The sequence below is a fragment of the Chrysochloris asiatica genome, unplaced genomic scaffold (assembly GCF_000296735.1).
Source record: "Chrysochloris asiatica unplaced genomic scaffold, ChrAsi1.0 scaffold00067, whole genome shotgun sequence".
Taxonomy (NCBI): Eukaryota; Metazoa; Chordata; class Mammalia; order Afrosoricida; family Chrysochloridae; genus Chrysochloris; species Chrysochloris asiatica.
This window is the reverse complement of record NW_006408585.1, coordinates 10,745,755-10,761,562: the sequence shown is the minus strand read 5'-3', so window position 1 is coordinate 10,761,562 and position 15,808 is coordinate 10,745,755. Positions and strand designations below refer to the sequence as shown.

Genomic DNA, 15,808 nt, shown 5'->3' with positions numbered 1-15,808 from the left:
TGCCAGTGAAGGTGGCTTCCGGCGGAGCCTCTGCATCACATGAGACCATAGGTGGAATCCTAAACAGAATCCAGAATCTTCAAAGGTGGGAAATTTCTACTTGCAAGGACAAGCAGACCAGCCTGCAGTGGCTAGAAGAACAGAAGATACTTCTTGAACGAAAGACCGACAGGAAAAATACAAAAAATAATGACAGACCGACTGATTACTATAAGAACAAGCAAGTTGTTTGCATAGGAGACATCAATGCAAGTGGTTGGGTCCCCTCAGAGCAAACCCCCTTCCAAGACTAAGACTCAATGGGAATACACATTCTGATTGGTGACCATGTTCATCACCGATAAGGGGAAGTGAGGGAAAAACAGCAGTGAAACTGTAAGCTAAGCCCTACAACATTCAATAGACTCCTGTGAACCTCGGTGGAGACCTGGTTGGCCAGCAGTGTTGCAGTACCTGGGGACTCTTGGGCCCAGAGTCAGCGACATAGCCACAGAGGACAAGAGTGGAGAGTGAAGTGTCCAGCTGATAAGAAGAGAGGGCATATGCATAAGAACACCCACACTTGCAGATAATACTCACTTGACCTGTCTTCAACGACTGGAATATCAGAGCTCAACTAGAAGAAGAAAGAAGAGGGAAAAAATACAATTTGATGAGCTTGACCTATACCTATGGATGCTGTAGCTCAAAAAAGGGAACAAATCTTTACAGCAAGGATCACTCCCACTCCCTCCATACACAGAGTAGACAGGGATGGGCAACTTGGACATTGGCTACCTAAAATGAGTGGGCTTCAAAGGCAAGCAGTGACTGGTTTACAAGCTTTCAAGAAGGAATCTAGATCCAGAGGGTGTGGAGGAAGGTAGAATCTCCACTGAGTAGTATCCAATCTCTCTGGGGCTGATGAAAGGAAATGCGAATAGGTCTTGTGTGATACAGTAGTGAATAATTGTTATCAGGACTGATTGTGAGGGTTGGAAATGTAAAGGCAGACATTTTGTAGCAAGGAGGGGAGTGATTGACTTTGCAGTCTAGGAGCGGAGGTCCCTGGGACCATCAAGGGAGAAGAGTGGAGAGCGGGACCCTACCCAGAGAAACAGTGAAGCCAGAGATGCAGGCAGAGGTGATGACATGGAGAGATGGGGCGGCTGGGGACTTTAGACCCAGAGAGGGAGAGGGGCTGTGTGCTGATGAATAGGAGGCAGGCTTGCAGGGTATACCCTGTGGTTGGTTGATGATGCATGGAGTGGATTGTAACCATGGCAATGAAACAATATACAATAGGATGAATGTAAAACTAATGTTCTCCCGTGTAAACTATCACATAATTCACAATAAAACATTAAAAAAAAATACAATCTCAAAAAAAAAAAAAATGATGATTTGTGAACTTTTCTTTGAAAGGAGTGGGGAATTGAGCTTGTAACAAGTATTCAATCACAGAAAACCCCCAAAGGCTCAAGCTCTTTCCTTCCATATCTCTGATCTGCTGTGGCCCCTCTTTGTCTACATAACTCCTCTTGAGGCTGAATCAATTCTTCTCTTGAAACTTCTCATCACACCTTTTCCTTTCTTTCATTTTTCTCTCATTTTATTAGTGTGCTAAACCCACCAGCTAACTGTTCCTTGGAACCAACTCCATGGCACTTAAAAACAATAATGCATATTAATTTTCTATGGCTGGTGTGACAAATTATCAACATGTAGTGGCTTACAGAAATACAAATTTATTATCTTGCAGTTCTAGTGATTATAATTTTTAAATGGGTTAGCAAGCCCGTGTTCCTCTGGAGACTCTAGGGGACTATCCATCCACTGCCTTGCCTTTTCCAGCTTCTAGAAACTGCCTGCATTCCTTGGCTCGTGGTCCCTCGTAACTCAGAACCTTGCTTCTGTTCTCATGCTGACTCCTCTGACATTGGTCCTACATCCTCTGATAATGGTCCCTGTGCTTACATTGGGTCCACCCAGACAATCCAGGATAACTTCTCTCCCTCAAATCAATCAAACCTACTGCCATGGTGTCAATCCTGACTTATAGTGATCCTGTATAGGACCCAGTTTCCCAGACTATAAATCTTTATGGCAATAGATCGCTCTCCCATGGAGCAGATTGTGGATTTGAACAGTTAACTTTGCAGTTAGTAGTCCAGTGCTTATCCAACAGTGCCAGCAGGGAAGAATTAATCATATCTGCAAAGTTCCCCTTTCCATATAAGCAACATATTCATAGGTTCCAAAGATCAGAATGAGGCTTCTTTGAGGGGACCATTGTTCTGCATACCATATCATAAAATAGACTGTAGAAATGAACCACATCAATTTCCCCTGACTGTATCTACAGCACGTATACCTGTGGCTGTATATATGGGCAGTAAAGAAATGTCAGGAGAATTAAAGAATTTCTGTTGTTGCTGTTACCATACTTAAAATAGAAGAAACTAGAAAACTCTACACAAGTTACCAAACAAACTAATAAACCTGACTTCTTAATTAATATGCATGTAAAACTTAGACAATGAAAAAGGAAGTTGTTGTTGTTAAGTGCCGTCGAGTCGGTTCCGACCCATAGCGACCCTGTACAGGGTTTCCGAGGGTGTTAATCTTTACGGGAGTAGAAAGCCTCATCTTTCTCCCGCGGAACGGCTGGTAGTTTAGAACCGCTGACCTTAAGGTTCGCAGCCTGATTCGTAACCACTACGCTACCAGAGCTCCTTATACAGCCAAGGATGGGGAACCTTTTTTCTGCCAAGAGCCATTTGCTGAGCCATACAAAATTGTCACCTTAAAATATGCTATGACTGCTTTGGGAAGAGCAGAGAAGAATTGATGCATTTGAACTAGTGTTGGCGAAGAATATTGAAAGGACCATGGACTGTCAGAACAAGCATCTCTGTCTTGGAAGGAGTACAATCAGAATGCTCCTTGGAAGCGAGGATGGTGAGACTTTATTTCTTGTACTTTGGACATGTTATCAGGAGGGATTCATCTTTGGAAAAGGACGTCATGGTTGGCAAAGTGCTGTGTCAGTGGAAAAGAAGAAGACCTCAACAGATGGACTGACACGTGGCTACAACAATGGGTTCCAACAGAGGGAGAATTGTGAAGATGGTGTAGGCCCGGGCAGTGTTTCTTGCTGTTGTGCATGGGGTCACTATGAGTTGAGGCAGACTTGATGGCTCTGGTAGCGTAGTGGTTATGAATCGGGCTGCGAACTGTAAGGTCAGCAGTTCGAAACTACCAGATGTTCCCACGGGAGAAAGATGAGGCTTTCTGCTCCCCTGAAGATTTACAGCCTCGGAAACCCTGTACAGGGTCGCTATGAGTTGGAACTGACTCCACAGCACATAACCACCACCACCAACAACAACACTGGGGAGCTGCTTATGGGGTGATCTGACTACCAATGATTTTGAGAACTGAATCATCTTGGGGAGTGAACAGGTATGGTGGTTGGGGATGTGGGTCAGCCAATGCCACCCGGCACTACTACATCTGACATGCCCTCCCTCTGCGATGCTGTAATTCGGCACGTTCAACAGCAACAACAGATGCTGAGAGTCTTTGTCTTCTAAAGGATCGTCTTTGAGTAACAGCCCCAACACACAGGCAGCAAAAGGACCAGTACTGCCTCTTTGAAAAAGAGGAAGGCAGTTCTTCCTCAAAGTCAAAGGGAGGGCACCGATCTAGCTGATGCTGGCACTATCTAGACTAGAAGTTCAAATTCTATGGCTGTGCCTTAGGAAAACGTCTCTGTGCATAAGTGTGTGCTGAGAGCTCTATTAAAGTAGTAGTTCTGAGAGCCCAGGACCACGGAGAAGCAGAGGGACCAGAGCTGAATGAAACACCAAGGAGGAGAGAAACAATAACTTTTCTGTTGCCAGAAAAAGAGCTGTCAAACGGGACTGTAGCCAGGGGCAGAGGACTGGATGAAGAGTGCATAGGACAGTGTGATTCCACAGTGCTAACAGTCAGAGAGCAGGCAGAGAGCCTTAGTGAGTGGACAGGCTTCATCTGTTGTGATTAGCAGTTGCTGTCAAGTTGGCTCCTACTCATGGCAACGTGACCTTCTGTATAGCAGAACACAACACTGCCCAGTCCTGCGTTGAGTTGTATCAGGCTTCTTTTCTAACCCACCTGATTGACCTGAGGAAGGAAGCTCCAAGAAGGAAGATGTTCTGGGAACAGGCAGGATGGGGCCACTTGGGTCTTTAGTGTGATTCTTAAATAGGATGTAACCTAATTTCTTAACTCAAGTGTGTAAAATTAGATATATACATTTTATGTGGATAAGAGTAGAGTCTTTCAGAATGTTTTACAAGCTTGATTATGAGCTCCACGTGGCTAGTATTTTAGTGACTGTTGATAAGTTAGAGACAAGATATAATAATGAACCCCATCTGAGTACTCTATGATCTTTATTTGCTCCCTTGGAAACATTAAAACAAGGAACTTGTTGGTACCTAAAAACCAACTGCCCTCTATTCTTGTTCCTTCCTAAATCCAAAAAGCAATGCTTTAAAAAGCATATGTCTTCCCTCATATAGATCAGAGGTTCTCAACTTGAAGTGATTTGGCTTCTCAGTGGACATGTATTGAGACATTCTTGGAAATGTTTCTGGTTGTCAGAACTAATGGAGGGGTGACCTTGTGGTCAAGTGCTTATCCTACAGTGCCACACCAGGACTCCCAATAAAACAAGGCATGAAGGAGTATGCCTATGGAACAAGAGGAGGCCTCATTAAGGGAAAGATTCACAAGGGAGACTATTTTAAACAGTGGATCTAGGCAAAACCAAGGCTATTCCTACTGCTGCAGAACCAAGCAACTACAAAACATCGGCGATCGTGGTATCAGTCAGCTAACACCCAAGGTTAATATAGAGAGAATCACTGGGCAGCACGAGGGGAGGACTCAGGCTGTTCACTCAGTGTCCAGTCCTCTAGCCAGTGCTGCCCAGCTCTAGTACTCTGATCCAATTTCCATCTCCATAAATTTAGATCTAAAGAAAATGCCTGAAACACAAAAGTATTAAACTTCTCTTATTTTCTTCCTAATCAAGAATAGTCTTATGGACTGAATTTGTTATTGTTGCTAAGTGCTGTCAAGTCGATTCCAATTCATACTGACCCTATATAGGGTTTCTGAGGAGCAGCTGGTGGCTTTGAACTACCGACCTCATGGTCAGCAGTCCAGTGTTTGTCCTACAGCACCACATTAGGAGTTCTTAGATTGAATTATATCCCCCCAAAAACAATATGTTGAAGTCCTGTACCTGTGAATGTGACCCTGATTGGAAACAGGATCTTGGAAGATGTTATCAGTTAGGCTAGTGTAACATCAGATAGGCCAGCTATTGGAGTAGGTTGGGTCCTAATCTTCTTTTACTGATGTCCATATAAAAGAGAAGAAGATACACAGAAACAGTGGGACAGAGGAAGAATGCCAAGGGGCAAGTCAAGAAGCACCTGGAACTACTGGAAACTAGGAGAGAGTCATAGAACCGATTCTCCTTCAAAGGCTCAGAAGTAATAAACACAGCCAACACCCGGTACCTGGACTCCCAGTCTTCAAAACTCTGAATTTCCAGAACAATAAATTTTCATTCCTATAAGTCACCCAGTTTGAAACATTTTGTTATGGCAGTTATAGTTCTGAAAATGTTCTGAATTAATATATTCCAGGGTCAGGAGGGTATTTCCTGTTACTGTGCAGAGAGAGCACTCCCTGAGGGGATGGCTTCATTTTCAGCCACTAGCTCTTGCTAGGAAACCGAGAAGGTAGGAAAAGTTTTTGAGCACCCGGCATTCTAGCTTATTTAAAGGTGTGCTGATGATGTGAAAATGCTTCCAAACCAGAGGGAGACATTAAAGTGTTGTCACAGTCCTTGATGTTGAAGGTGGCCTTACTGCTGAATCAATGGCAGTTGTGATTCTTTGGAGTTTAACTTTGTTCTGGAAATGTCTCCACTGGTTAAAGTCACTTTCTCAATTCCAGGGGTTCTTGAGTGTGTCTCTAAAAGGTTGAGCAGACAGATGTTGAACTACTTCCCAACAATATTCCTCCTGGTTTAAAAAAATCTAATTAAATGGTATACTGTAAATGATCTCTTTCTAGAATTATACAAATATTTGAGTGTCTGCTTTGTATGGGGAGGTAGAAGGGGCCTTGTGTTAAGGCTTGTGGAGAAGAAAGAGATCTGGTCTCTAACCTCTACAAGCTGACTGTGTGGTTGACTGCTGAAAAATACAAAGCTCCCTAGGTGGCGGAAACATTTTGCAGGTGACTATTAACCTAAAGGTAGGTGGTTTCAGCCCACCCAGTGGTGTTGTAGAAAAAAAGCTCGATGAACTACTTCAAAACTTTATGGTGCAGTTCTATTCTTTAACACATGCATTACCAAGAATCAGAACTTTCGTGAAGGCAATGGCTTTAGCAATAGGACATCAGGTAATTTGTATATCCAAGTGGTCAGAGATACCTACATTAAGATCCAAGTGTCTCTTTAGAGTCCAATCCCACCACTCCTGGAAGTTTGATTAGACACATGTGGTAATGAAGAGTGAGTGAGCACTGAGGGTTATAAGAGGCTGTGTAGGGCATCACTCTAGGGGTTACCATTACAATGGTACCCTGCGAAGCAGGTGCCATGCCCATCCACACCCTGTGGCTCCAAGCTTACTACCCTCTCCAACTTCTGAGTTCTTCAAGTATCACGTCATTCAAAGCTGCATCCCTGCCAATGCCCATCCCACAAACTTCCAGGACCCAATTTCAGTTCTCACTAGTATCACCTATAGACTCACATTTTACTTAGCCTCTCTGAGGCTCAATGACTGTACTTAGTCAAAGTATTAGTTTGAGACTCAAAAGAGGATGTACATGGTGGCCCTGGTGGGTGTGTACCACTGAGTTGGTTGTAACTCATAGCAACACTGTATAGGGTTCCCAAGGCTGTAAATCTCTATGAGAGCAGAAAGCTTCATCTTCCTCCCACAAAATGATTGGTAGACTTGAACTACTGACCTTGCCATTAGCAGCCCAACTTGTAATCCACTACATTACCAGGGTTTCTTGGAATTGCACAGAAAGCGTGACAACAATGTGTCAGACATAATAGATGCTCAATGAGAAATCACGATTCTGATGATGAGTAAGAAAACACAGGCAGGTTGCTTTTGTCTTTGATGGCTTCACTCTCTCTTCTTCTAGAAATGATGACTAGAGATCATAGTTGTCATTTAGTGTCACTTTATCAGAGTATTTGATAACATAATACTCATTAAGTGTAGCCAGAGTCTGAGGAAAGCCTCTCTAAACATGAAGGGATCAATTTAAAGTATATTTCAGAGAAGCCGTTAGCTATGGTTCATATGAAATATTTGTTCTCCTAATATTTTATTAATAAAACAGATGCCAAATATGTAAGCTTTCACAATGTTCCAATTCATTATTTTAAGTACCTCTTTATCAAATGGAAACATCTGTGTTGAAACAACTTTGATTCATTGCTTGTCACAGTGACAGTGGTATTTGTCAGGCCTATAATAAATCTCTTTCCACGTTTGCATACATTTGAGATGCTCAACAATTAATTAGAGAGGAAGAAGCTTCTTTGGTAAAAATAAACTAGCAGGTAAGAGTTGTTGTTAGTGCCATTGAGTCGATTCTGACTCACAGTGACCTTCTATAGGGCTCCCAAGGAGTGGCTGGTGGGTTTGAACCTCTGACCTTGGGGTTAGTAGCCCAGTGCTGATCCTAAAGCGTCACACCAGGACTCCAACAGGCAGGAGTAGAGGAGCCTTTATCTGTCAGGTTCCAAGGAACTTTCTGACATTTCATTATTTTTTTTTCCCCCTTTTTTAAAATTAGGATACATCACTGATTCCCAATTTAAAGACCAATTCCTAAATAGAGGTATAGTTTAATGCCATACGTGGCTCTGGTTTCCAAGGATTTGGGAAAATGTTCAGTCATGAAGCCTGATTCAGATCACGTAGGTAATGCTCTATAGATGTAAGTATCACCTATATTTATCCCTCCAAAGAGATTTAGATTTAGAAGTAGAGCCTCCAAGAAGAAAGAGGTCAGGAAGATCCAGAGAGAAAGAAGAGGAGGGTAAGTTAAGAGGAGAGAGTGCCAACACTCATCCTAGGAAAGACAGAAGACAGGAACCGCTGGGGGTCAGGGGATCATTGCCCAGGGAAGCCGAGAGCTTATGAAACAGAGTCTCAAATCCTAAGAATCCAGTATGATTCCTTTGACTTTCTACCTTCATTGACTGCGAGACTGCTTCCCTGATAATTAAAATGAAAGTGAAGAGTGCACCTGTTTTCCAAGACAGCAGAAGTCCTCACTCTCTATCCAGTCATTAAGTGGAAAGGAAGCCCAAAAGACAAACGGGGTGGTGGCAGTAATTAAAGAAAGGGAAGCAGGTCGAGTCCCTAGAGACTGCAGCAAATGAGAAAAAAAAAAAAAAAAGAACACACACAGCCTAGGCCAGGGAAATGCCCTGGGATATCAGTAATTCTCGTGTGTAATATCCTACAACACCTCTATCTGAGCCACCCAGAGACCTCGGCGGCAACCCACCACCATCCTCCCATCTGCTACCATTGAATTGATTGTGACTCAGTGATGCTATACGACAGATCAGAACTGCTCCTTACGATTTCTGAGACTATACCTAATCTTCTTCCATGGGGCATCTATCTGGTGAATTTGAATTTCTTAACAGCCCAATGCTTAACTGACTGTGCCACTAGGGCTCATTCAAAGGGAATCCAAGCCCAACCAAACCCACTGCCATCAAGCTGATTCTGGCTCATGAGAAGCCAGTATTAAATAACAGCTGTAGTTGATACTTACTAGAGCTTTCGATGTGCAGGTACCAGGTGATGGAAATAATGAACACATTCTGATGCTAAGGGGAAAGCTAGCGATTCAAGTACACTTAGAGGCACCTCAGAAGAAAGACCTGGTGAAAAGCTCAGCCTTGTGGAGCATGCAGGTCTATGTGAATACGCTTAGGATCTCCAGGAACTGGAATTGATTTGACAGTGTGGTATTGTTATCATTTTATTTTAAAAAGGTGCCAAGTATTGTTTATTACTTATAACAGCCCTATGGGATGTTTACTTGTGTTTTATTGAGTGTGTAAAGGTTTTCAACTGTGTGGATCACAACTAACTATGGATAACATTGTGAAGAATGGGAATTTCAGAGAGCTTCATTGTGTTCATGCAGAACCTGTATATAGAACAAGAGATAGTTGTTCAAACAGAACAAGGAAATACCAGATGGTGTAAAATCAGGCTGTATCCTTTCACCATACTTATTCAATCTGTATGCTGAGCAAATAATCCCAAGAAGCTGGACTATATGAAAAAGAATGTGGAATCAGGATTGGAGGAAGGCCCATTAACAACCGGTGATATGCAGATGATGCTATTTTGCTTGCTGAAAGGGAAGAGGACTGCTGATGGAGATCAAAGAGTAGTCTTCAGTATGGATTACACTTCAATGTACTCTGCAAATGAGGAAGTTGAAAAATTAGCTAAGATGACCTTCTGGTCCTAGAAGGAGAACAGGACAAGGAGAATAGAACGTGCTTAGTGTGGCTCTGTGGGTTAATGCGCCAGCCTGCAAAGCTGTTTGAGCTGCAAAGTCAAGCTCACCAGCTGCTCCTTGGAAACCCTAATCAGGGTCGGTATGGGTTGGAATCAACTCTGTGACAATTAATAACAACAACAAACCCACCCAGATCGTTATCTCAGGAATTAAGCAGCTGAGACCCTAATGGTAGAATGTTTGAGGAAGTTTGTCGATTTATTGTTTCTTTTCCCTAAAGGTAGAATTCTTGAGGAAGTTTATTGTTTTCTGTTTCTTTTTCCAAAGAATGCTATTTTAATGTTAAAATAGATGAAGTGTACATCCAAATGTAACTTACCCTATATAATGTTCCTGATCTTTGTGAAAGTCAGGACGGTCTTGAGAAATTCTCTCTGTCCTCCAGACTGCTGACTTTTTGCTAATAAAACTTGGATTGGATCGCTCCCTGTCTCTGTGATTGACTACAGTGACAGGTGGCAAATTCTCATTTCAGTTTGGCAACATAACCACTACAATAATTCTCCCTCTGTACCAAAAGGTTGATTTGAACCTCAAAGGCAGCAGTTCAAATTCACCTGTCCCTCCTTGGAAACCCTATACAGGGTTGCAATGAGTCAGAACCGACTCGACAACACTTAACAACAACAAAGAGTATGTAAGTTGAGGGTTTAGACTTCACCTTAACTATCATTTTCTTAAATAAAAAAAAAAAAATTCAATGAAAATTATAACTAATATCTAGGCTTAATAAACTTCCCCACCACCCCCAAGTTAGGGTGAAATATTTTGGCAATATAATCATTTTTTAAAAAAATGCTTTTATGAAAGGACAACTCCACTGTAAAAATAAAAAAGTAACTCCAAGAAGTTTGCTGAAGATGCATGAGGCAATGAACCAATTAGGTGTAAACACGACTTGGCAAATCAGTAAACCCTGACAAATCCCCAATCACCCAGAGACTCGAAGCTAGCTAATTCACAGTTTTCCTGTATGAGACACAGTATATTCTTCTTCAGTATCAATGTGACACAAGTCAATTTAATAGCAACAAAGCGAACACTAGAGGGATCATTTATTCTTTCGGTAAAAATCAACACTCCAAAGTTACCCAATTATAGAACTCAAATTTTTGTCTAATTGCCCATCTGCATTTCTCTGTGGGAGCCCAAGTTCATATTGCTCGGTAGATGACCAGACAAGCATCGTATCAGCTTAGTGACCTACAGAGATCCTACTGCTGCCTCAGAATTGTTCATTAGAGTGACCGTGGAACTCTGAATCAGCCCAGCAGCCTCTGAAAGCAATGGTGGGAGCCCCCAGATCAGAGATTGTCATTAGAGTGCAGGTACCACAGAGCCATGGGAAACACCTGGCACCTTAACCCTATTCATAGCTCTCTAGTTTGTCAGCGACACATCTGGGGCGAGTTTCTAACCATTAGTTTCACAGAGTTCTGGCAAGGGAAAGCTATGCAAGTAACTGACAACAGAACTTGATGATCCTCACAACTTTGTCTGCTGGTGGAATCGGCTGCTGGGTCCTGCGTTAGGTGTAACAGGTCAGTATCACTTCCTGCCCCATGAGAAGAAAATGCAATCCGCGAGGCAAAGAGTGCAAACTGACAGCTTGTAGATGCTGCACAATCCACAGGTATCTTTCCAGTTGGTCCAAGTAGTAGATTTTTGTTTCTTTCAATTGATTGCTAATGTTCAATATTTGGGAGTCTTCATATACAAGTTTAAGGAGCTCTGGTAGTGTAGTGGTTACGAATTGGGCTGTGAACTTTAAGGCCAGCAGTTCAAAACTACCAGCTGTTCTGCGGGAGAAAGATGAGGCTTTCTGTTCCCGTAAAGATTTATAGCCTTGGAAACCCTGTACAGGGTCACTATGAGTCAGGACCAACTCCACAGCACATAACTACCACCATATACAAGTTTGGATGTTCTGTTTTTATTGGGACAGATCTCTCATAGAAGTATCATGGTCTACACTCTATGTAGAGTAAAAACAACTTGATGATCCTTGATGGAAATATTCATAATTGTGTGGTACTGTAGAATAAGCACTGGAGTGATAGCCACTAGGTCAGCAGTTCAAACCCACCAGCTGCTGCAAGTTGAAACCAATTAGACAGCACACGACAACAACTAAAACAAACTAAAAAGAGCTTGAATATGCCAGTGCTGGAGTGGCTCTGTGGGTTAATGCACTGAACTGCAAAGTCAGTTTGAACCACAAAGTTGGTGGTTCAAGCTCACCAGCTGTTCTTCAGAAACCCTATACAGGGTCGCTGTGAGTCCCAGCCAACTTGATGGCATTTAACAAGCCATCAGCTAGGCAGAGGTGGGGAACATCCAGCTTGTGGGCTGTAAAATGCCTGTGAAATCATTTGGTCTGGCCACAATAAGGAAACTGAATTCTGGTCATCACATTGCTGTTGTTGTTAAGTGCCACTGTATTGGTTCCGACACACAGCGACTTTATATGGGGTTTTCAAGGAGCAACTGGTGGGTCTGAACCACCAATCTTATGATTTGCAGTCAAGCACTGATCCTACAGTGCCACACCACACCACGAGTCCACATTTTGTTGTTATGAAGTGCTGTCGAGTCGGTTCCAACTCACAGAGACCCTGTAAAGGGTTTCCAAGGAGCAGCTGGTGAGCTTGAACTACCAACCTTGTGTTTAAGTCCACATTGTTGTTGTTGTCATGTACCATCAAGTTGCTTCTGTCCCATAGCAACCCTGTAAAGGGTTTCTGAGCTTGAACCTTCAACCTTGCAATTCAGACCGATTTTGCATGTTAGACTGCCAGGCTAATGGTGTGGTTCTGCAGGATAATACACTGGACCATACGGTTGGCTTGAACTGCAAGGTCGGCAGTTCAAATTCACCAGCTGCTCCTCAGAAACACTATATAGGGTCACTATGAGTTCAAACAAACTTGACGGCACTTAACAACAACAATGTTTAAGTTAATAATTTTGTCTGGCCCATGAATGATATTATAAATTTTGACATAATAAAGCGAGCTCTGGTCGCCTAGTGGTTACGAATCAGGCTGCGAACCGCAAGGTCAGCAGTTGGAAACTACCGGCCGCTCTGTGAGAGAAAGATGAGGCTTTCTGCTCCCGTAAAGATTTACAGCCTCGGAAACCCTGTACAGGATCGCTATGGGTCGTGACCAACTCGACGGCAAATAATAACAACAACAACCCCTGACCTAGTAGTGTAGTGGTTACGAATTGGGCTGCGAACCACAAGGTCAGCAGTTCAAAACTACCAGCTGTTCCGTGGGAGAAAGATGAGGCTTTCTGTTCCCGTAAAGATTTACAGCCTTGGAAACCCTGTGCATGGTCGCTATGAGTCGGAACCGACTCCACGGCACATATCAACAACAACCCTTGACCTAAAGGAACATTTACTAATAGTCACGCATCCTACTAGGAAGAGATATACAAAGAATACATCTTCAGGTCAGGATCGGGTTCAGCAAACACATTATTTATGATTTCAAGATTGCTAAAGAATGATTCTGTCCAATGGTATCTTTTGTTATCACTAGAATGGTGGGAGGCATCCACTTAAAAGGTAGCATGGGGTAGGAAGCCCAGCTATACCAAACCACGGTTTTAACCATGTTTCCCTCCATGTCTGGCAATATATGCATTAGCCAGTAGGAGGCACTGCGATAAAAAAAAAAAAAAAAAAACCCAGTTATACTGCCTCCCCTGAACTTGCTGAGATGATGTGCAGCCAGGGGCCATGTGGGCCCTACTCCTCAGTGGAATGATTTAAGGACATGCTTCCTACTTCTAAGTGGGGCAAAACGATTCTAGGAACCTCTCATCTCACTTCCTTTCCCTCTTTTACTCCTCACACTTTCTCACACATACACCACACACATACTACCTTAAAGACAGGGAATAAGCAGAGATTTATGAAGAAACAGACACTTGAACAGAGTCTGAGTGGAAAACATTTCATTCTTCAACTCCAGTTGTCCAGACAACCACCCAGCCTCTTCTCAAAGTCCCATGTAACATGTACCACAACTTCAAATTTTAAATAATAGTAACAATTGTTATTGGTTGTTGGTAGGTACCATGGAGTCAGTTCCGACTCATAGCGACCCTGTACAGGGTTTCTGAGGCTTCAAATCTTTACGGGAGCTGAAAGCCTCATCTTTCTCCTACGGAACCACTGGTAGTTTTGAACTGCTGACCCTGAGGTTAGCAGCCAGATTCGTAACCATTACGCTGCTACCAGAGCTCCTTAGTCAACATTCATTGCACTAAACGTAAAAGTACAGGCCAGGTGTGTGGGCATCACTTGAGTCAGCACTCTTCATTTAGCTGTCTTGACAATCCTATAAGGCAAGAACCGTCATCATCACAATTCAAAGAATGATAAACTGAGAATGGTGGTGATGTTTATGTGCCGTGGAGTCGGTTCCAACTCATAGTGACCATGTGCAGGGTTTCTGAGCTGTAAATCTTTACGGTAATACAAAGCCTCATCTTTCTCCTGCGGAACAGCTGGTAGTTTCGAACTGCTGACCTTAAGGTTCGCAGCCTGATATTTGTAACCACTACACTTTGTTGTTGTTGTTGTTGTTAAGTGTTGTCGAGTCGATTCCGACCCACAGCGACCACTACACTACCAGAGGTTAAATAACTTGTTTAAGGTCACCCACAGCCCAATTCAAAATTGATTTCTCTGATGACAGAACCTATCTAACAGTGAATATATGAAGCTGATTTCTTTAGGGATTATCATGAAAATGGCTTTGGTTTCATTTATATACAGAAACTGAGGCACAGAGGTCAACCAATTTTCTCAACATCATAGTCTCTGTAAGAGTATGTGTAATCAGATAGACCCAGATCTTAAATTAGGGTGTCCCCAACATCCTCATAATAAAATTTTATCTAGTTTTGCTTTCCATATTGACTGCAATGCCATGCAGGCTTCATGCACACAACTCTCTATGTACCTCTAGTGTGGAAGTAAATAACCCAGCATCTTTCCTTTAAACCAAAAGAAATTCCTGTATAAACACGCTCCACAGTGACGCTGGAAAACAGGTTGGATGTGAGGCCACACCTTTTCCTGTTCGCTTCCATTTTTCTCTCCTGCTTCTCTCGCTTGTAGGGGCATTTCTTGAAAAACTGCCTTATATTTGAATCCTTGGATTAGGTTCTACTTCCTGGAGAACCTTGCTCAAGAGACAAGAGACGATAAGCACTGGACTGCATACCCCAGGTTAGCAGTTTGACCTCACTGACTGCTCCATGATAGAAAGATGAGGCTTTCTGCTTCTGCAAAGAGTTACAGTCTCGGAAACTCTACACAGGGTCACTAGGAGTCACAACCAACTTCAGGGCACTGAACAACAACAGTGACATTGTTGTTAAGCACCGTGGAGTCAGTTCCGACTCATAGTGTTTCCGAGGCTGCAAATCTTTACAGGAGCAGAAAGCCTCATCGTTTGCCTGCGGAACAGTTGATAGTTTCAAACTGCCGACCTTGAGGTTAGCAGCCCGATTAGTAACCACAGTGACATTGTTGTTGTTAAGTGCCATCGAGTCAGTTCCAACCCAGAACGACCTTGTACAGGGTTTCCTAGTAGCAGCTGGTGAGTTTGAACCGCCAACCTTGCAGTTCAAACAGCTTTGCAGTCTGGCGCATTAACCACAGTGCTTAGGTATGTGGTATTTGTCTCCTTTGCACAAGAATCTATCCAGAACATGGTCTGAAGTGGGCTAAGTTCTGATGTCACAGTCTTCTTCCTGAGTGAACTGGTCCCTGGCAGCTCTTTTTAAAGTCCATTATCCCTGCTTCCACTTTGCAGCTGCTATCAAGGTCAGCCCAGGCCACTATGGACAAACATTCTACTCTGTCCTAAGCAAGCGGCTCTGAAGCTCAGCTCTGACACCCCTTCCTCCACCTTCCCCCTGGTTTGAAAGTAAATAATCGAGAAGAATTATAACAGCAACAGTGATAGCAATTCACTAACTCACAACTTGCATCATGGCGACATTTTAAGAAGTAAATACCCACGCCCCTGATACTTTCCCCAATTAAGCATCAAAGATGGCTATTGGTCATTGTGACACATTGAATCAAGACAATATTAATGAGTGTGGTGTGGTGGGTTAATGTGACAGACTGCAAAGCTGTTTGAACTGCAAG

At 43.0% G+C, this 15,808-nt stretch overlaps 1 protein-coding gene across 1 annotated transcript in view; it reads right to left on the bottom strand.

Annotated features, from left to right (window-relative positions):
* Positions 1-15,808, bottom strand: part of SLC35F4 (solute carrier family 35, member F4) — a 362,691-nt gene that overhangs the window by 95,363 nt on the left and 251,520 nt on the right. The gene's annotated exons all lie outside the window — the stretch shown is intronic.